General features: G+C 36.7%; 1 protein-coding gene across 1 annotated transcript in view; it reads left to right on the top strand.

The window, feature by feature from the left end:
- Positions 1 to 432: 432 nt before the first annotated feature.
- The window catches only part of LOC113050286 (protein FAM19A2-like), an 81,921-nt gene continuing 59,890 nt past the window's right edge, over positions 433 to 22,463 (top strand). Inside the window, exon 1 of the mRNA XM_026213099.1 lies at positions 433 to 962. The gene's annotated coding sequence lies outside the window, so the exon portion shown is untranslated. The remainder of the gene's footprint in view (positions 963 to 22,463) is intronic.

Genomic DNA, 22,463 nt, shown 5'->3' with positions numbered 1-22,463 from the left:
TATGAGTGCTAAATCTGTTCATTCTGGCAATATCAGTAATTTTTAAAGACCAGGGAGTGTTTATGATCAAACCTCCAAACCTCTGATATCTCTAAAAAGCCCTGAATGTGCTATGTACGGGACATCCAGACTTAAAACTTTGGCCTGCAGGGACTTTGAGAAATTCACTAAAATATAATGTCCTCATAGTCATAGTCATAGACATAGTCTATGCCTGGGTCCCAGGAGGATAATATATATGTGTGTATATATATATATATGTTTATACAAAATATGTAAGTATTTTTCACAAGTTATTATAAATGATTGTGAAAAGGGCTTTCCCTAAGTATCTGTCACTAGGTTTGAGATTTTGTAATGGCAATGACGTTCATTTATCATACACAATGAGTTAGCAGTCAGCAGGGGGCGCCATTTGACCGCAGCGCAGCGCGTGCAGAGCTCTCCCATGGGTTACGAGCGGATGCTTGAAGTGCAGAACACTTGAGAGGCGAGTCGAGCACCTCACCATCCCTCTCCACACAACACAGAGAGCAGAGCAGCCATCCTGAACACATTCCTGCAGCAGCCAAAAGCCCTCACTCCAGAAGCACATGAGAAGCCTCTAATGGATAAAGGGATTTTACAGATTTGAACCCTTTGTTATAATAACTGCAACTAAAGATCTCTTCGTACATGCTCTTTCAGATCTTTCCAGCGCGCAAAGTTCAGACGCATCTGAAGGAACTTCGGAGAGAGTGGGAGTTTGGAGCACTCATTTGAGACTTTCTGAACTGATGCAGGAATCGTTTTAATTTCATTTGCATTCTTGTATGAATCTGTAGGTGATGATTTTCTTGGGATCGTTTTTGCGCAAAGGGAACTTATCAGTCTTTGGCGCTGCTGTGCTGGGGTTTTACTTCTGACAATGAAAAGCAAATGAGAGCGTTATTCCTTCACTTTTATTGACAGCTCAACGACAGGTAAGTCCTGGATTATTTCATATTAGTAATTAGCCTTGGTAACAGTATAAAATAAGAAATATGCTTTGTACATCTTATTAGTGATGACGCATAAAACCTTTCCTATACATTTTTATTTTTATTTTTAAATTGCTATAATTATTGGAATTTTAGTTCCAAATTATAATGCACAAGTAACATATATAAATATAAAATATTATATAATTTTATTTAAGTTTTGTATTTATATTTAATGCACTTGACTGACTAGACATAATCACAGGGAATACCTTGAACATAACTGTTCTACTATTGCTTGTTTTAAAGTGTATTGATTCCAGATTTACTGTGCGTTTGTTTCATAATCATGATTTATGGGAAACATTGGTTACAAAAAGATGATATAGAGCCGGTATTATGAAAATGAAGATGGTAGTGAGAGAGAGCTGATGGAGATGTTGATGTTGATGGATTGGGTGGTTAATAGAAAAGATGATGGTGTCCACTAAAGTTGGACATTGTCTAATATGGTGGAACATATGAGGAACAGCCAGTCGACCGATGCCAGATCCTCTGTGTTGCTGAGTTTGAAAGACAAATCTGCTTGTTTGGATCTGAATCATTGCTGATTGTTGTTAGGGTTGCAGATCAATGTCACATTACCCATTGTTACTGATGTGTCAGCATCTGTACAAGTCACAGTACAGGTGCACCTTTACGAATACATTTGTGTCCAAAATCTTAAAAATTATGCCTTATCTGGCTGTATCTGTAAATGTCGGAATCCAGTGTTTGCGTAAAATTTTGTCTGACATTCCTTCACTGTTCCAAAAGCAGATTTTCACAATCCAATCAATTCCCAGTTCCTCAAATTATGCCCCTCCCCCCATTCTGTGAATATCCTGTTTCAACCGGAAGTATCTCATAATGGAAGTAAAATGCTGGTCGGACACAATCGCGTATTGATTTTGACATCATATCTTGAGAGATTGCGCCACCTAGTGGTTATTAAAGCCATTATCTATTTATCCTTCACTGAAAATGAATCCCACAATTATGTGTGTGCAGTTAAAAATAAAAATATGACATTTGACAGAACAGTTGAAAGTAAATGAATTAATGAATTCCATTTTTTTCCCCTTTTTAACATAAATTGTATTCCTAAGCATTGCGATTATTAAATATTCACTTGGTTGTCTAATCGTGATTCTAATCATCATATCGTGATTATGATATGACGATTCATGAGTGATTTTCATGCGTGTGATGATCCACAAGTGATTTGGTTCATTGGAGTGATTTTGCTTGGAAGTAAATGGACACAGATTGGCAGTTTCATTTCTTTTCACATCCTGATAAAGACAGGCTTTGTTAGGAAGCTTTTTTAGTGCCATTGCAACAAAGTTGACAGCAGAGGTTCACAATAGGAGCGTAGCTGATGTTTTATCTGGGTATTTTATCATTCACATGCTGCTGACAGCGAATGATGGGAAATTAAGTGTTTTCACGAACACCTGTAGCCTCATTAACCATGTTTATAAGCAGTATTTTCTGCTGGGCTTTTCACTATTCCTCATCAACGGTACACAAGATGCCTACAAATTTAAATTGCATATAAAAGCCTACTGTATTATATTTGATACATTCATTTCTAAGGCCTGTGTTATATAATATTATCAAAACTTTTTTGTCATATAAATAACATCTAACAAATTGCAAGGTTTGAGCCTGTGAATAGGTGTTTTTTCCTCCTTAAATGTGAGCTCCATATTATCATATTACCAATATCATTTACTAACCCTCATGTCATTCCAAATCTTTATGGTTTTATTTCTTCTGCAAAACACAGAAGAAGATATTCCGACTATACAATGAAAGTCAATGGGGTCCAAAACAACCCTTTAAGAGGTGTCATCAAATTAACAATGCTATCTTTTAAACCACCGTTTAGGCTTTGCTTTAAGAACAACCCATGTATTAGAAATCAAGACTGATAGCATATTCACATATTGCCTGTAATGAATCAAAAGTGTAAAAAAATGAAAATGAACAAGTATAGCAGAGCAGCAGAAATGAAAGCGAACACCCCGGCTTATCTTGTCAACAGGGTCGGCCCTGACTTCACCAACTCACTCACAACTTCTCCTCCTTTTACATGCCCCTCCTTTGTCTCCATCCTTTTCATCTGCTCTTCATCTTACTTTTCGAGTCTCGTGTGCAGTCAGCTGTTTTTAGCAATTAGCGCTATCATTGCATTTCATCCAGCAGAACAGTGGCTGTAATAACCTTACGGCTTTTGTTGCATGCTGATACTATTCGTTCTTGATTAATTGCGCTCCCGAGAGAGTGACTGGAGAGCCGCCGTAGATCTTCCTTTTCACACCCCATGGCAAGTGACCCATTACTGTGCTTTATAGATTGCCGTCAGCAGCCTTTGAAAACGCCTGTGGGCCTGTTGGCCGATGATTTTATTGTGCTGTGTTATTTGTGGGAATTGCTAACAGACGGACCAAAGGGCAGCTGCAGATATTTGGGGGATTTGTTTCACTGAAACATGGCGCTACTCTGTTAGTTTAAGCCAGTGTGTCTGCTGGGCAACTTAAATTGGTTATGCTGTCCAGGTCCTGCAAACAAAGGTCACAGCAGCGCAATCTGTCTCGCGTCTCAGAGCATCATTTGACAGTCTGATGACAGATCATAGTGCATTACTGAAACAGACGTTTGGTTTCACCCACATATTGGCATTTCAGATCATATTCTACAGCACCACAGATACATTTGTAAAAAACTTTTACAAGCAAATCTGTAGGAACTCAAAAGAGCTTGTGCAGAATGCTCCCATATGGGACATAAATAACCTTTAAGAATATAAAACACCCATATTATTAGGATGAATTTTATATTGAATTATATGCAGCAACCATATGTCAACAATATATATATGTATACATATATGCAACATATACAAGTATACAAATATACATATACAAAAATCTGTTTATATATGTTTTTGTAATTTATTTAAATACCTATTTTTTATATTTACTAATATAATATCAACTTGTGTTCACAGGTTTTATGATGGCAGATATGTTCAGAAATGTATTTCACATACATAAATATGTTAATAATTGTTCCTTTTTCTAATAGATAACATGTTTTTACTTCATATGACAATATGGAAATTTTATATACAGTATGTATATAAATTAACATTTACATAAGGGTTTTAGCTGCTTATTTCCATACACATACTTTCACTGTAATTTGCTAATATTTCACAAATCATTGCAAAGAAATTTAATTAAATGTAAAATTTCAATGCAGAAAAACTGAAGTGATGTTTTCTCGTAAACATACTCCAGTTACCTTTGTTTTGTTTCCAACTTTGAAAAATATTTTATTTTATTTGTACAGTGCAATGAAAGTGAATGGGTATGATCTCACAAAAATCCATCCATCCATCCATCCATCCATCCATCCATCCATCCTTCCTTCCTAGGTTTGAGGTCTTTAGGTGAACTATATAAACCTCTAACTATAGTTGCAGCAAAGCATGTTTCATATCTTTCAGTATATTGCTCTTAACAAGATGAAAATAATCCCTGGCATTTCTCCTTCCACTTGCAAAGAACATAGTTTTTTCTCTAATGAGCTCGATATCTTATTCTGATAATGACACCATTTCAATGAAGAGTGCTTTTGTAAGTGGTTCACTTGACAAGATAGTGAAAGCCAGTAAGATATGCGCAGATGTTTCTCATTTCTATCTGGTCAAGCTCAGGTACTATCCATTCGAGAGTGTGTGTGACCTTCTGATCTGTGAGATATAGATGGATGGCGGTCTTGCATGTAGGAGGAGCTCTCAGACTTCCTCTTGAAGGCAGGTCAATGCTGCAATCGTTAGAGTTAATAGGATGACAAGATACTTTTTTACAGACATTTGCGCTAGCAATTATACAGGACTTAACATTTGCTTTTAAGGTCAGGAACATTAGAACAAGACTAATGGATCAGTGAACTACACAGGAAGCATATCTTTATCACATTTAGTTTTTCTCTGCAAGCAGACGGATGTGTAAGAGACAGGTGCTTGAATCACTTCTGCTACTGCACAATGATTTCAGGAATAGAAACTTCCGGTAAGCAGGTGGTGTAATCTTGAACCTTTTTGTTTTCTGCGTCAGTGGTTCTCAACTGCCAGAAATTAGTTGCATTAAAAGTCTTAATGCAAGTTTCAATAAAGTACAGTTAAAAGAGTTAAAGCAATGTTATATTATCTGTATTGCCTATATTTTTCCGATACCGATTCTTTCACTATCAGCCGATTGTTAAAAAACGGGCCAAATTATGATCAGGGCAAATTATATCCATTGATTTGGGCAAATGATATACTGTCAATGAAAAGGAGGAGGCCAAAGCTTATCAGATTGCAACTCATACAGTGTGTGAAGACATTTTCTCCTGTTTAATCTAGGGCTGTTGAAATGAATGTAATAAAAACACATTAACAGATTTAAATAGTTCAGGCCGGGTTTGCCAGATTTTCAGTTTTTCTCAAAGCCAAAAAATGTGCTTCCCATCCAGAAAGCACAAACAGCTTTGTTACTTGTGATGGGAAACAAAGTCTCATTTTTCAATTTCTGTCCATTTTGACATGAAATTCGACCATCAAATGCCATTTTGATTCTTTTAAATGTGGAGTGACAAATCACTGTACAGCAGCATCAGTTCAAGCGGCAACGCTGTATTGAAACATACAGCACACCTTACCGACATGCATCAAATCTAATGTAATCACTCATTTAGTGTTTCAACCACGCAAAGATGCCAATAATACAACCTTGTGAACAGTATGTCATTTAACGTTGCATTTACCTCAGCAAACTTATCCAACATTCACAGTTCATTAGTTAGCTATAAAACAACACTAAAAAGCAGCTCATTGACATTTAAATATGTATGTTTGAATAAATCTGGCACGAAGACATGCAGAGTTGTAAACAGACAATTCAGTTTATATTTGAGCGTAATTATTAAATCAGGAAATAAATAGCAGTTGAATATAATAGCTGTTATTAATTTGAACCTTTAATACAAATAGTAATGTATCAAATGAGAGGGTTCCCAGTATAATTTACAGCAATAGTCAGGAGACATTTCTTTACTTAAGAACATCAAACTATTGGTGCATCTCTAATATATATATATATATATATATATATATATATATATATATATATATATATATATATATATATATATATATATTAGCGGTGGGCATAGATACATTTTTCATCAGTGTGTTCCAGGAGCATTGCGTGTTCCAGTGCACGTGTACTTCAATAACTGTCTGGTTTGGTTCAGCACCAAAATCAGACATCAGAAGACTATAGAGAACTGTTTGGACTGCTGAAAGGATTATTGGTGCTCCCCTGCCCACCCTTCAAGAACTGTATACATCCAGAGTGAGGAGAAGGGCTCAGAAAATCACTCTGGATCCATTACATTCAAGTCACCCCATCTTTGAACTTTTGCCATCTGGCCAGCGCCTCAGAGTCACAAACACCAGAACAGTCAGGCACAAGAACAGTTTCTTCCCCCAGGCAATCTACCTCATGAACAGTTAAACGTTCCCCACTTATGCTTAAAAATGTGCAATATCCTTATATTTATTTGTTACCCCTCCATCTTAGTACATCCCTGCATTTTACTCAATCCTATTCCATTATCATTTATAGCACAATTGTTTATACACTTATTTATTTGCCTAATTTTTTTATTTTTTTATTTTTTTTGTCTATATGTTGTTTGATGTCTGTACGCGTCCTGTGTGAAAGCACAATGAGTCTGTGCTGCTTCTGCACCACATACGAAACGCATATGGATTGCATACGCACTGCAGACGGATTATGCGTGAAACAGGTGTGCGTCTTGTCGAGGTTTCCATTGGGAAATGGAACCAACCAATCATAGATCATCACTCGGGCAGATTTGGTTTTGAGGGAGGGGTGTTTCAGATCACTATACATGCATGAGAGGGCAGGTGATTTATTGCGGAGGCGAGGCAGAGGTGCGAGAGGCCTGTTCAGCCTGTTTGGCTTCCTGAGGAACAGAGTGCTCTAGACGAGTCCTCGGCCTTTAGCCTGTCGAATTCCAGAGGCTGTAATTTGGAGATATTGCTTTGCATGCTTGTGAGAGGGAACTGCAACAGATGTGAGATGGATTTGCCATTGTCTTCCTGCCTCAGAAATGAGGCTCTGCTCAGTGCAATCACACCGTTGCTATGTCAAATTAAAATCATGCCATCCGTCTGGCCTCTGTTAGCAAGAAACAGATGAAACAGTTGTTACAAGGGCTCAGTAACTATGAGGTTTACAGTCAAAAGACCAATGTTTGATAAGTTACCATTTTGTCAGTTCATGAATTGTTTAGTGTCTCATTAATGTTTTACTCATTAAATTTAGCTGGAAAACCAATAATAGTCTGTTTAATAGCAGATTCCACTGTGACAACTTACCCCATGTAGTGTGACAACACTCCCGTTGCTTTTGTGTGTGACAACTAGCCCCAGTCTTCCAATTTACCTTCTTCGCATAATGTGCTTTCATTCATTTTAGCACATCCAATGGTTTTTACATTCTTACAGAGCCAGCATGGATAATGAAGCCACATTGGGGATTTTTTCCTCCATCAAATCCTGATCTTTGGGTTTGTAATTAAAAGTACTAAAGCAGTCTCAAAACAGCATGCTTGAATTACCAATTCAGAGCCACTACAGAGCATTGAATCTGCAAGTATAGCAGCTACAGCACACATTGAGATGGATGTCACACTCTACGTAATGTGTCCAAAGCTCAGTTGCGTAGCCAATTGAGAAAGCTGTGATGGCTCATATGAGCCGCGGCTTATCTCACTGCGTGTGTGTGCAAGAACAATGTCAAAGCCTCAACAAAATAACAACAAACAGTCAAGTAACAGCACAGATCATGAGGAAGAAAAGATGATTCCTAATGATAATGGTCACAGAGTTATATAAACTAATACTTTTATGCAGCAAGGATGCATTCAGTTGATCAAAAGTAAAGACATTTATATAATTTCACAAAAGATTTTTATTTCAAATAAATGCTTTTCTATTGAACTTTCTAGTCATCGAACAAATGCATCACAGTTTCCACAAAAATATTAAGCAGTGCAACTGTGACACTGAAAACAGGACCACTATCATCAATATAACTTACGATTAGCATGCATTTTAGGTTGGGGGAAGAACCAACATCGATGATAAATGTAGAAGGTACCATTCATGTTTTACGTGATTATTTTAACAACATGCCAAGTCCTGACTGGACGAGAGGAGGAGCTGGGGATGGAGGTGGGTGATTAGTTCCTTAGCGAGCAATAGCTGCTGAATAATTACTGAAGGGACCTTGAAGGGAATTATGATTGGTGTCATGATCCTATAGGTAGATCAGTGTCAGCTGATGCAAGCCTGACTAACATGGCCTGCCAGAACTATCCCTATGCTCCATTAATAACTGCTGAAAATACTGCTTTGCATCCTAGAAATACATTTTATATTTTGTATAAAAAGCTAAAGATTTTTTTATTATATTTAAAAAATATTAAAATAGCATTATAAATATATGTTTGAGACAACAAAATTGCTATGGCTGGCAGGAGATTAACATAAATATTCCCAAAATTAAATATTTGCTAATAACAAAATTAAAAACAAAAATAATAAAATAAAAAAATCATTGTGATAATATAAAATTTCTTCTCATATTTTTTCTGCTAGCACACCCTTGTGGCCCTAATGGCAAGTATGAAAACCGCTATGTTGAAACACTAATCCTAACCTAACCTTAATTTATATGTAACTGAAAATGGTCGGTTCAGTTAGTTTTGTCGTGGCAGCAAGATATTAATTTGTGGGAATGCCATATTAACTTGTGGGAATGTAATATTATGTTTTGGCCACAAGATAATTTTGTTGAGGGAACGACATCCATTTCTTGTGGCCACGAGTTTAATGTGAAACAAACCTGTGTGACCAAAGCAACCCGGGATTATCACTCACAATCCAGTGGTCTTTTTACATATCTAACAACATGTTTATCCATCCTACAGTCTTGTTAAAGTTAAAGTCCATTAACTGATCATCATTCCTGTAATATTTGTATATTATTATTATTATTATTATTATTATTATAAGCCAATTTTTATTGGTTATATTTTTATTAAAAAATTCCCTTAATGTCGATCTCTTTACTTAACGTTCTGAATACTTTTGTAAATAATAGCCTACAGTAAATGTTTGACATGCAAATCGAGCTTTGATTATGCGTCCAGGAATTTTTACTGGAATGCGGTTTAAATATATTTAATTTTATTTCGGCTAATTAATAGACCGTAATTATAAATACTGTAGTCTTTTGTTGAGGAATTAATCATTCACATTGTTTCATTTGTAAATGTAACACAACACTCTCATTTATCATCACACATGGGCATAAATTCAATCATAAAGTCAAAACTTTATTGGCATAACTGTGAGGCATATATTTACTAATATATGGCAGGATAGCAAATGCTTGCATACTTAGACAAAACATTAACAAGGTAAAGCGATACACAAATTGAAAGGGGAAATAAGTATATATAACAATAAATATAAGGGAAGTCGTGGACTAGTGGTTAGAGAGTTGAACTCCCAATCGAAGGGTTATGAGTTCGGGTCTCGGGCCGGCAGGAATTGTGGGTGGGGGGAGTGCATGTACAGTTATCTTTCCACCTTCAATACCACGACTTGGGTGCCCTTGAGCAAGCACCCCCAACTGCTCCCCGGGCGCCGCAGCATAAATGGCTGCCCACTGCTCCGGGTGTGTGCTCACAGTGTGTGTGTGTGTTCACTGCTCTGTGTGTGAGCACTTTGGATGGGTTAAATGCAGAGCATGAATTCTGAGTATGGGTCACAATATTTTGCTTAATGTCACGTCACTTTCATGATAATTTACAAAAATTTTATTAAAAGTTTAATGTTAATAAAAAAAAATTATCTCTCTCTGATAATCCCACGTTGCTATGATCATGCAGGTTTGTTTACGCATTAAAGTCATGGCCACAAGAAAAACATGGCATTCCCTCAACACAAGAATAAGGGTGTCATTACCTCAACAAAATTATCTCGTGGCAATGACATAATGACCATGTCAGTTCCTGGACACAATATCCCAGGATTACATTTTCGTTTTGAATATTTATAAATGAATAAAAAAAAAAAAACTATTGTTATAGTGCTTAGTTCATTTAATTTGTAGACCTATATTGTGATTTATTTATTTTTTTAATTTATATATATTTTCTCCTATTCCAGTTTAAAATGCTGAGACTATAAGTAAACTATTCATGGTTGATTCTACTAAAAAGTATTATGCTTTCACAACATATTAATGTTTGCAACCACTGATCTATAATATGGAACTGGATTGCTCATGACGTCATTAAAGTGAAGCCGCCGTGCCGCCATATTGGTAATCCCTAGTGTGCGTAAACGTTCCATTGAATTAATAGGAATTTGTATGATTTTAATGAGAAAGCATCACCTAACAAGTCAGCATTTATAAATATGAAGTATCTCTGTACATTATTACAATGCAAACACCCTAGGCATGTAAATGGTTATTTTTTAAATGTCGGGAATTTCCCCTACTTATTAAAAAGCTACGTTCATTACAGTAGCGATCATGAACACAATAAACATCAGACTGACACGACCTCAACATATAAAACAAACGACAAAGTGTTCGTTCTGAAATCTGGATTTATACAGAGTAGGGCTGCACGTTTTCAAGTTTTTCATTAACCGTTAACCGAGGCCCTTAGCGGTTAATACTCGGTTAACCATAGTGTGCGCCAGGGTTTCCGTTGTCCGGTAATTTCCAGACATTGGCTGGAAGAAAAAAAAAGAAATATCCGACAAAATTTAATCTCTCCGGTCAAATTGTCCTATTAAAACTGCCTAATAATCCCACCCTCTAACACAATCTGAATTTGAGAATAAGCCTAAAATGTATAAAGCAAATATACACCAACTTTTGGCTATGTTACAAAGGAACAGGCTCTAGTAATAGTTATGTAACTTTCCGTGTTTAGGCGAAGGTAACAAGCAGGCTCCGCGGCCGCCTCGCTAAGGCCGGCGACACACTGGATGCGTGGCGCAAGCGTCTCAGCCGCGTGGCGTGTCGGTTTTTAATTCGGCTCCCATGTTAACATGTTAGAGCATACAGACCGCCTGCGTGAGACGCGCGTCTCAGGCGGCAAACGCTTGCTTGCTAGAAATAGAACTGACGCCTATTTTTTACCGCGACACGCGCGCGTGTTGGAAGCTTTTCCAGGCAAAATATAATAGGAAAATGTGTTTAAATGTCATTTTGTACACAGTGAATATAAATTCCTGATATTTTGATATTTGATCTATAGGTTGACATAAATTCAGATATAAATGTAATTAAATAAATAAATAAATAATTATTGATTTTCAAATATTGCACCCGTCAATTACATTTATATTTGAATTTATGTCAACCTATAGACTTTCAAATATCAAAATGTCATGAATTAATATGTATTTGTGTACAAAATGACATATAAACATATTTTCCTATTATATTTTGCCTGGAAACGCTTCCAACAAGGCGTCGGTTCTATTTCTAGCATGCACGCGTCGAGCCGCGCGTCTCACGCAGGCAGTCGCCAAGCTCTAACCTGTTAACATGGGAACCGAATTAAAAACAGACACGCCACGCAGCTGAGATGCTTTCGCCCATCGCCACGCATCCAGTGTGTCCTGACCGGCCTAATGATGCCCGGGTGTTGGCTGTTGAGATTACAACAACGAGGTTGTACTTGAAGTATATCTAAGCACTGTATTGCAATACTTGCATTTTGCCCCGTCACTCTCAATTTTAAAGTGCTCTAACGCTGTACTCGTTTTTTGCCCGCTTCATATTAGAAAAATGACTTCTTCTTGTGGACATTACAAATGTCTGGGAGCGCTCTGGCGGTCTCTGGTGGTGCAAAAATGTATTAAAACTAAATTCAATGCACGCCATTGACGTCACTTAAACGAGCAAAATGTTTCACTCGGTTACGCAATTTTTAACGGTTAATCGGTTAACCGGTTAACCATGGACACCCCTAATACAGAGAAATAACTGACTATATACAGTACGGATTTAAAGACATAAAGCTTTATTTCCCAGATAGCAAGTTAAGCTTTTCATTTCATTATAGAGGAATATTAACAACATAATTTTATTATTCATTGTAATTTATTAAAATCCATTTCTGATACTAATACATTCATGTTTAATAATTCCTGAATAATTATGTTAATAAATAAATAAGGTATATTTTGTGTTGGATCGTTACCTGTGTCGTCAGTGCCCAGCAGGCACACCCACCTACACGATATAAAAATATTGCTTATCCTGCCCCAAAAGACTATAAACACTGCAAATAACTAGCCTGGTAATACCAGACTCTGCTGCTTCACTTTGCTTCGTAGACAGAGTCTGGAATGGCATAATAGAGAAGTGTTTTCTCTCTCGCTAGGGGGCGCTTGTCTGAAGTTTAAAATCATTGGTTACCCGTAGCCAATCAGATACGTTTAGTTATGACGTATGTTATGCGCCTGTATAGCCGCATCAAGCACAGACATCATGCATCGAACTCAAATCTATGATTGAACTTCCACTGTAAACCTGTTGTTAACACATGATGATGCGAGCGAAATACCGGAGTGAACATGGCTGTAAACGACTTTTGCAGTTTGAAAAAGAGTTGAATGTTCTCCATAACAGAGCGAATTGCATCCCATGTCTCGTTTCCCATTTCCGTGGTCGTTTCGGTTTTCGATTTCTCTAACCTACAATGTAAAACTCGGCGCTAAGCATTTACGTCACGGCTCTCAGCCCGCCCTCTGTTCGTTGATTGGCCCGGCTGTTTCCAGACCGGTGGCAAACAGAAAGCTCTGACGCTGTATCAGACTGAGTACAGAAGCGAAATGAAATTGAGCGGAAGTAGGAAGTCTGACGTAGTCAGGCTAGCAGATAACATCTGAAGTAAACATTAATTTATTACACATAACATAAAAACGATTCCCGTTTGAATGATTTGCTTCAAATCTAGTTATTTTAGGATAGCGGTTTGAATGTAACTCAATGGTGCTCTCTTCTGGTAGGGATTAGTAAGATGGCGGATCGAACACTTCCGGTGGCTTCACTGTCTGTTGGCAGTTTAGAACGCGATGAGCTATCCAGTTATATAAATAGATCAGTGTTTGCAGCCCAATATCGGCTGATCCAATAATGTAAGTCTGGGGGCGGGGCTTTCTGTTTTTCCAACCAATGACAAACAGGTAGAGTAATCTAAAAACCTATTTGAAAACAGTTATTATTTTGTCTCAAGAGGGGCAGAAGTTACTTCACCTTTAAAATGTTTTAGGCAGGAATATCCACAAAACTGAATTTTATTGTTCATCACATACAGAACTAGTTGCAAATCATACGCTAAACTCGACTAAACCTTGATTATGGAACAGCGTAATCTTGTGGATATTTCACAAGTGATTATTTCCTGTGTCGATGTGCTTTTTGTCAAATGCAGCTCAGTGTGTGATTGGATTTAGCAAAGAGCAGGGTGGCTTCGTAAGCGCAGAGAATGTGAGTGGGCATCCTGGAAGCTTCTGTGCTTCCACATAATGCTTGACTGATGCAAGGACTGAGAGACAAAGAGATAGAGAAGGAACAAATTACTGAAAGAAACAGAAGGAGAGGGAAGGGATAAAGGGATGGAGAAAGAAAGATGGATACAAAAACAGCAGAGCGTGAGAGAGGGATGAGGAAGATGGGTGAAAGAGGCCGCATATTTTATAGATGCCATTTAAAAGCGTGCTGGAGAGAAGTTAGACTGCAATGAACTGTATCCGCGACAAAACACCAAGACAATAAACAAACAAATTGGTTGCCTAGGAGTCGTCAGTGTGCCATCGCCGCCTCCTACCAGAGTGAGAACATCCCCTCATCCTGCACGGTGTGTTCCTCTGAGATTAAAACAGGAAATACATCTCTCGCAGACTCATTCTTTCTCTCTTGGCCACCGGGTCTGGGCTATTACCATTTTTCTTCTCTATCTCTCTGTGCCTCCTAATGTCCCCTAAGGTAAATGTTATTGCTCAGCGGTTGCTTTTTCATGGTTCATGAGATCTCAGAAATGTTTCATTCAAGTATGAACTTTGTCTGAAAAGTTGTCTCTTAAAGGGGAGAAAACACACCGATCCCATGATAATATTGAGGACCTATAAGAGTAGTACTGCTTCCTTCACATCTCAGAAGAGTCTTTAGTTTATTCGATTTTTGAAAGACAGATACAGATTTACACTTCTCTCCGAAAACACTAGCCCGATGTCCTGAGGCTATTGTGTCTTCCAGTTGGGCTACCAAAAAATATCACTGCCCAGTTCGAACAGGCTATCACAGGGGTCGGAAACCCACGGCCCTCGAGCTACATGTGCATTTCACCCCTCTGCATTGGCTCTCTGTAGCATGGGCATAGAATACGTGGGAGACATGTTCCCCTGACTTTCAATAAAACCTAAACTCTTCCCCTGCACTTATTTTTGGGCAAGCTTGTTCATGTAGATGTTTTTTACGGCCAGTGTGAATAAATCTTTAGATTTAAATTAAAAGAGACAAGATATTCATGTTTATCATAAGAATTCAACTCGATAACAGTGTAAATATGTCAGAATGCATGAAATAGCATTAGAGCACCCTTTAAATTGCTATTGTTTATGAAAATATATATACAGTATATTAAGTATATACATACTACTGTTCAAAAGTTTGAGGCTGGAATTTTTGTTATGATTTTAAAAGAAGTATCTTTTGCTCACCAGTGCTGCATTTAGTTAACAAAAAATACATTTAAAACAGTAATTCGAAAACAGTAATTTTATTTTAATGTATTTTAAAATGTAATTTATTCCTGAAATGCAAACCTGAATTTTCAGCATCATTACTCCAGTCTTCAGTGTCACATGATCATTCAGAAATCATATTAATATGCAGATTTCTTATTTAAGTCTATGTTAAAAACTTAATACAATTATTTCAGGATTCTTTGATGAATAGGAAGTTCAAAAGAACAGCATTTATTTGAAATGTTACAGTGTTATTGTTACAAAGTAAAAAACAAAAAACAAAGCTAAATCAATTTAATGAATTGTTGACGGATACATTTATTAATTTCTTTTAAAAAATCTTTAGAAAAAAAATTATTTTTTATACAGTATTATATATATATATTTTCCTAAGACCTCAGTAAAATCACTTTTAATATATATTAAAATGTATAATTCTACATTTAACCTTACTGTCTATGCTAAAAAGTTGAGATATTATAAAGATTTAATGCAATAATTTTTTTTTTCGTGTGTGCTAATATCTCCACGGGACATTTTTATTGCTCAGAAGAACTCTTTCAAAACTCATATGACTGTTTCATTGACACACCAGCTTCTTCTCAGATGTTTTTCCTAAAGAAATAAAAATAAATAAAATAGACATAAAAACAGACCCACACTTGTTGGCTCACAGTACGGGTACAGAGGTATAAAATGAATTCAGCTTAATCAGTAGTATAGACTAGATTATTTCATTGTAGAATTTGAGAAATATTTTAGTTCGTGCTGAAATCTCTTTTTGAGTCTTTTTCTCAGTGGATAAATCTCATGTGTAATTTTACTTTCCTACATATACATAGTTCTGTCTCCACCTCCTGTTTTGTTCCGACACACAAATACACCAAATGCAATCATGTACTGTTCTTTATGTGCTACAGTAGCTGTGTTTTACTGCTACAAGATTCGGAGCTCAATCTTGAATGTAATTCTTACGGTCCACTAGCTGGTCTCTGAATGCCCACTGGTTGCCCTGGGCTCAATCAGGCTGAGTTTATGTGGCAGTCTTGTTGTGAGGCGCTGTGTAAACACAGTGAAATTGCTCTGGGCCAGATTCCTCTCTCCACACTCTCTTTTCGATCCCACCGGACTTATTTTCAATATGCCACTCTCAAAGCAAACCATATTACCATAAGCTCCCTCAATATAGCAGTCCTGTGCTGAAAAATATCGTCCCAGGCTGAAATTTTGATGATCAGCTTTGCGTGACTTTTTCAATTTTCCTTCCTACCTGATTTCAGGGTGCAGGCTCATTAGTTTACTTTTGCTTACATGCTCGGAAATCACGGATGGACAAATTAAGATGCGGTTGGCATTTAGGCAGCAATAATGTTTCTGGTACAGCCGCGTTGTTTCAATTACTGAGTCTAACAGCAATGTGACTCAGTGGCTTATTATTATTCTCAAAGCCAGGGTGAGAACTGTTTTTGTTAATTAAACTGTGAAGATGCTAGGTTCAGCTGCAAAGTCTATTTAAATCAAGAGCGAAGCATAAGTGCATTTCGGTCATTATAAATAAACCTTTGTTACAAAACAGATTGTTGATTCTAAACACACAGTACAAAAGCTCATGTATTATTGTTGTGTGTGTATTCCCCCCCCCAAAAAAAATATTATAATATATAAACTACTGTTCAAAAGTCTAGGGTTGATAAGATTTGTTATGTTCATGAAAAAGTATTTTATCCTCAACATAATTGCATTTAGTTAAGCAGAAATACAGTAAAAAATAGAATATTGTGAAATATTATTACAATATAGAATAACCGTTTTAAAGTTGAATATATTTTAAATTATAATTTATTCCTGTAATGCAAAGCTGAATTTTCAGCATCATTACCCCAGTCTTCAGTGTCACATGATCCTTCAGAAATCATTATAAAATGATATGCGGCTCAAGAAACATTTCTTATTATTATTATTAATGTTGAAAACAGTTGTGCTGCTTAGTATTTTTGTGGAAACTGTTTTTCTGGATTCTTTGAAGATTAGAAAGTTTAAAAGAACAGCTGTAGAGAGTATAGTGCTAGAAATGGTAATATATACAGTATGATTGCCTTGGTATAAAATTATTTTAACATGACTGGTTTTTGTTATACTTCCCACGGAGAGCCAAATATATGTTCATAAAGATCAGTCTTTTTTGCCTGAGGAGGTAATCATAACATAAATTAGGATTAGTAGATGACATGAACATTAGGTTTGCATGAGAATTGAGTCCTTAAACTACCTGTAGAAAAAAATAATTACTTTCAGATGTCTCACACAATTGATTTACTGCCACTCTCACTTGATGCAATTAACACACAGCAAATTTATAATGCTCATCTCATTTGTTTACAATGAGAACTACCTATAATTGAGACATGAGGTGTTTGCAAATGGAGACCATACACTGTAGAGTTCTGCTCCACCATTACAAGTCACGGATGTACTGCCCACGTTCCTCAGAGGCCGCCATTTAAGCTAGAGTCGTGCCCACTTGCCCTCCCCCATCTGTGGGTTCCCGCTCCTGCCACACGCCCATGCCACGCTTGTTGTAGCATATCGGTGTTTGGCAGCTCTTATTCCTACTCCTTTCTGTTTTTCTGAATCTCCATTATCTCCAATGCCGCAGAACGTCCTGAGGCTTTTACTGTCAGCTCTCGGCACAGCTCTGAATGTTCGGTTAGGTTTGCGTTTTCAGATAAAGCGAGTTTTGCTCTTGTGTTCAGTGATGGAACAGAAGTAGTTGTAATTGGGTGTTTCTTCAACTATGGCCACTTTTGCCCTGTGGAAAATTAATTTCCTCAAAACTCTTTTCAAACTCTCTACTAAGTTTTTCTGCTAGCAGTGTCCATGTGTCTACATAGATGCTTCATAGGAGAATTTCTTACGAATGTCATTTCCACCACATCTCAGATCACCATTATTTCTGGAAATGACAGCAATGGAAAATACATTTTTGGAATAAAATTTGTCTTGCTATGGCTAATGAAATTTATTTTAATCATTTTATGAGTCCTAAATACAGTACACAGAAAACATTTAATATAATATTTTTCACACTTTGACAAAATTGCAGCTCAATCATACTTTAAATGACGCACAATAAAAAATATATTACTTTTTATTTTAAAATAATACTATTTATTTATGTATTGATTTATTTTACATCTCAGGGAAGTCTCACTGTTGTACATTTCACACATTAAATATGTACAATATTATGTTATGTACCATAAATATTTATGTACCATATTCAACTCCTTGTTTAGGAGGTCATCATTTTACAAATGTAACAATTCATATTTTTATGAATAAACAATGATACATTTTCACACATTAAATAATGAAATCTTTATGTACCATATCTTTGTTTAGAAGATCACATTTTTAAAAATGTTGAAAATGAAAATGTGTGTTTTATATATATATACTTACAAACATAAATGTATATATAAAAAATATATTTAAAAAAATGGTAACACTTTCCATTAATGATACTGTATTAACTAACATCAACAAACAATGAACAAAACATTTATTACAGAATTTATTAATGTTTGTAAATGTTAGTTAATGAAAATACAGTTGCTCACTGTTAATTCATGTAATAATGATTTAAAAAAAAAATTAAATGTTGGAATTAACATTATAACTAAGCTGAATAAATGCATTTATATAGAAGTGTTCATTCTTAGTTCATGTTAATTAAAGTAATTAACTTATGTTGACTAATGAACTAAAAAAGACGAAGGATGAAGCCATGAAAAATATTCCCAAAAATTGTATGACATATAACATATAACAAAAATAGTTCCTCCATACAATGAAATCTGCCTACAGCTGAAGAAACTGTAGTTCTCTGCGCTTTCTATCTCATCTCCTTCTCTCTTGTTCTCTCTCTCGCTCAAGCAGCATTCATGCATCCCAGCAACCCTCTGCCAGGTCCGCCCCACGCCTGTAATCATTAGGCTGCAATTTGGGGCTGAAAATCGCAATTATAGGCTATGGCAATCGGTTGTTATTTTTCACTGATGCTTGTTATTTCTTTGTATGGGGAGAAATGACCCCTCTCTGATTGTAATTAGGGGAATACGAGACAATAAAGCACACAATTACCTGAAAGGTTTCCATGTTATGTGCTTGTCAGGCAGGGCTGGGGGCGGGAGTCCCCGGGTGCAAACTGCAGCAGTGAAGAGTTGACAGATTGAAATGGGCGCCCCTGGCAGTTTTTGACCCTCTCATGTCTAATAAATAAGCTGGCAGAGCAGAGATCGAAAGATCGACAGAGGAAAGGTTTCTCTCTCTTTTACACCACCTACTAGGGCACTTTCTTCTGACCTAACATACAAAGTCTTCAAGTTACTCATCGTCAGACAATTCTTTGAAAGAACAGCGAGAACTTCAAAGGAGGTGTCTGATCATAAATTCATTCCACGCCGTCTTGTCTTGGTCTTGATCTATAACAAAGAATATGAAACAGATATCGGAATATTCACTTTTGTTATCTCTCTCCCCAACCCCAACCCCACCCACGACTTGGACTTGGCTCAAGGGCAGCTTTGGGCACATGGCCTTTTGATCAAGCCGTTTTCTCTCATATGTATATGTGATTATGCTATAGCTACATGGGGAGATAAGACTAGATTTGAAGATCAAAGCAATTCACCAGTTGAAATGGAGCCGTTTGAAAACCTTATAAGCAATCACCAAAAAAATTCTATATCGCTTCTATAAAGTCAAATCCTTCACGGTCCAATCAAACCTCTCAGTTTTAGCAGTCAAACACAATATGGGCTTGTTTTCAGCATTCTTATGACCATCATGGCAGTTTAACACTTTGCTGAGATTTACAGGTCTTTCATTTAGTTTTTTTTTTGCTTGGGTACTAAAATGGAACAAATATGCTTTGGAGCAAAATCGTTTCACCGTGTCAGGACATTTTTATAAGCCGTAAGTCATTGGTCTAGGCTGTTGCTATTGTATTTCTCTACAGCTTGATAGACGTCAAGCCCGGAAAGTTCAGTTAAAGTGGTGTTATGTTAACAAAATGAAGGATAAATAATACTGTAAATCTGCTTTGATGAAGAGATCTGCTTTTTGATGCTTAAACACTATTTCTTATGGAGTCCCTATAGGGATGTGGTGATGGGAAAACATAGATTGAAGGAAAAATTATATTTAAATGCTTCAGCAATCTCTTGTAAAACTTTTGCATTCCCCTGAGAAACTTTGTGTTCGCTCACAATACATTTGCATTCTCTCGCACAACTTTTGCTGTGCCTTGAAAAACTTTGCATTCTCTTTTAAAGCTATTGTGATTGAATAATGTGACGTGGGAGAACAAACCATAATACTATTTGCAAAAGTTTTGTGAGTGAATGTAAAGACATTATAACAATTTAAATGCTCACTGCATTTCCATGCCAAGCCCATAGTTGGCGATATTGCTATTTAATAGTTTTGTTTTTTTTTATTTCCCTCCAGTGTTTAAAAAAGGAGTAAGAAATAATTTTCTGTGGAACCAAGAAGCTTATAGAACAACAGCAGCCTGTCCAAAAACTCTCAACACACACACACACACACACACACACACAGAAAAATTTGTACCTTTTCACAAGGAGAGTACCTCAAAGGGACGTCTTTGGACCGTATTTCCCCCTAAAAGGTTCATAGCAGTACTTTAAGGGTACATATTACCACTCAAGGTACTGATATGCACATTGTAGGGATAAAAAATAAACAGTTGTATCTTTTCTGTGTCAGTTGTTGTCCCTGTCGACTGAAAGTACAGCTTTTGCCTTTTTTTGCTTTTTTTCTGACAGTGATGAAATATATATATTGCTAATTGAGAAGAGGTATAATAGGCCTTTTACTTTTAAAGCAATCAAACTCATATTCATCTAGTGTGAAAAAAAAAAAAATTAATTCTCATAGCCACTATCCAGACCACCCTAGCAACCATATATTAATGCAATAAAAACCACTCATAGCACATTAGCAACCCGCCGACAACCACAGTATTTTAACATCACGGTGGCGAGTTTTGCAGTGGACAGGCATTTTCGTGAGTAAAAATTCAGTATTCAATTGGTTGTAATATTGGTGAAGTAAATCCACACTTTGCTGAAGAAACATTAGCAAACAGTACCATATACTCCACCACTGTTGTGTATGTTTGTTCGCGCTTGCCTTTAAAATGTCTACATACCTAACATGTACTACGCATGCGCATGACGTCACCGTTAACACCCGAATAGATTCCCTTATCGGGTGTTAACACAGAAACGATAACGGTGTGCGTTTTTTCAAAAACTTGAAAACTTTGAAACCCATTTCAGTGCCAATGTCATGTAAAGGAACAGTCCAAATGCATAAAAAGTTTCCCATTTTTGGCTGAAAACGTTGTCGTGTAAATGACCCCTTAATCTTTGGACACTCACTGATAGATCACCAGGAAACCAAAAATGCTGCTCTTTACAAATTAGGCTCATTAGGCACATACAGTTGGACATCTTGAATATGTATGTCACATTTTTAAGAATAGTCCCACATGTTTTGCTTTTGAGTTAATGCATTGCGGTGGGTTGGATTTCGAAGCAACATTTTTAGACAGTGTCAAGAATTATTATGTAAGAGGAGAGAAGACAATGGCTTATCTGCAGTGCCTCTGCATCTGTGGAGGTGACTAATTTCTCCGAGCTACGGAACCATCACTTAGATTTCAGTGGGAAAAAAAATGATAACGTGTAAGAGAAAGAGGCACACCAAGATTGGGTGAGCTCTGCTCTATCTTTCCCCGGAAGGAAGAGCTGCCCACATTGCTGGAACCTGACATGCTCTCTTTTCCCACTCTGTGGCCTCCTGTCTGTTTGACAGCCTGATCCATGTTTACTTCCTCTCAAAAAATACGGACAAATCATAGATGGCCATGAACGCCGCCTTTTCCTCTCCCTAAATCTTTTTTCTGTGTGCAAGTGTGTTTGAGATGCCAGTCCTGATGTTCCATCTCTCCCTGCCGGTATTTCCACTTTCTCAATTCGTGTCAGCCAAGTGGAAAAGACCTGTCAATCAAATAAAGCATGCGTGCACACTAGTGTTTCCTACAGAATTCTTTCTTTCTTTCTTTTTTTTTTTTGCAGAGAACCATGCAACCCCATCTTAATTGGTCCTAACCACATACTTTATTTTTAAGATTTATTTATAACTACATTTCATTTAACTCATTAATTTGTATGTGCAGTTCCATAATAATGGATTTTTCTAACATTGACTTGATTCGTTTGATTCATTAAAAGAGTCATCTGTGCTGTGCTGTCATTTATTTTTTCGTGCAGCCAGTGAAGCAAATGCTATAGAAATATGTGTTGTCTACAACATTTTTTTTTTCATGCCATCACATTCAGTTCAGACTGCAAACTCAAAACTTGGATAAAACATAATATCTTTTGTCATGACACTGTTTTGGAAACACTGCCATGCACATAATTAAACGTCAAAGAACACAT

This window comes from Carassius auratus, chromosome 31 (assembly GCF_003368295.1).
Source record: "Carassius auratus strain Wakin chromosome 31, ASM336829v1, whole genome shotgun sequence".
NCBI lineage: Eukaryota > Metazoa > Chordata > Actinopteri > Cypriniformes > Cyprinidae > Carassius > Carassius auratus.
Note: the sequence above shows the minus strand (reverse complement) of the source record. Positions and strands in the feature narration are given on the sequence as shown.